Consider the following 945-nt stretch of genomic DNA (forward strand, 5'->3'; position numbering starts at 1 on the left):
TTTTGACTCTAGTTTTTATGATTCTGTGGAGAGAATGATGGTGTATTATGGATTTTTCCCACATTAATTCTAGCGTCCCCTCTCCGTTACCACATTAATATATGGTATTGAAGAAAGTTTAGGACAGTATAGCACTAAGTGCAAGAATTTTGGATGACAAAAAATTCAAACAGGTGGGCCTATATGCCTGTCTTTCATTAACTGCAATGAAATTAACCTTTTCACTACTTCATGGGTGAAAAGACAGTAATGTGGTACATAAATAATTAACTTTTTTTTTAATTTTTAAAGTTTAATTTATTTTTTTTAAATATGGAACGCTTCACGAATTTGCATGTCATCCTTGTGCAGGGGCCATGCCAATCTTCTCTGTATTATTCCAATTTTAGTATATGTACTGCTGAAGTGAGCACAATAATTAACTTTTTAAAAACACATATTTAGGGCTGCCTGGGTGGCTCAGTTGGTTTAGCGTCTGACTCTTGATTTCAGCTCAGGTCATGATCTCAGGGTCATGAGATTGAGCCCCATGTTGGACTCCATGCTGGGCATGGGCCTGCTTAGGATTCTCTCTCCCTTTCCCTCTGCCCCTCACCCCACACCCCCAAATAAAATAAGATAAAAAATAAAAACATGTATGTAATAAGCATCACAAAGTGTATGAGGTAAAAAGTGATGGTATCCCTCCACACCATCCTTCTTTATAATTGTAATTATTTTCTATAGAAACAAATATCTTTATATCTATGCTTACCTGGTTATACACATACATACAGACATGCAAGCTTCATGAGTCAGGGATCACCCATGTCTATCTTGATGTACATCATTGTAAGCCTAGGGCACACCATGGGCCTTAGTACACAGAAGGTGCTAAATGGAATGAATAAATGTCACACTCTACCTTGTTCTGTAGGTGGCTTTTTTTTTTTTTTAATTTAAGAA

General features: G+C 36.5%; 1 non-coding gene across 1 annotated transcript; it reads right to left on the reverse strand.

The window, feature by feature from the left end:
- Nucleotides 1-306: 306 nt before the first annotated feature.
- LOC114213096 (U6 spliceosomal RNA) lies at nucleotides 307-413 on the reverse strand. The gene has a single exon (XR_003610129.1). It is a non-coding gene; the product is annotated as a U6 spliceosomal RNA (small nuclear RNA).
- Between the last annotated feature and the right edge of the window lie 532 nt (nucleotides 414-945).

Source organism: Eumetopias jubatus, unplaced genomic scaffold (genome assembly GCF_037043125.1).
Source record: "Eumetopias jubatus isolate StellerSeaLion01/CBP00866 unplaced genomic scaffold, mEumJub1_p1.0 scaffold_6, whole genome shotgun sequence".
Taxonomy (NCBI): Eukaryota; Metazoa; Chordata; class Mammalia; order Carnivora; family Otariidae; genus Eumetopias; species Eumetopias jubatus.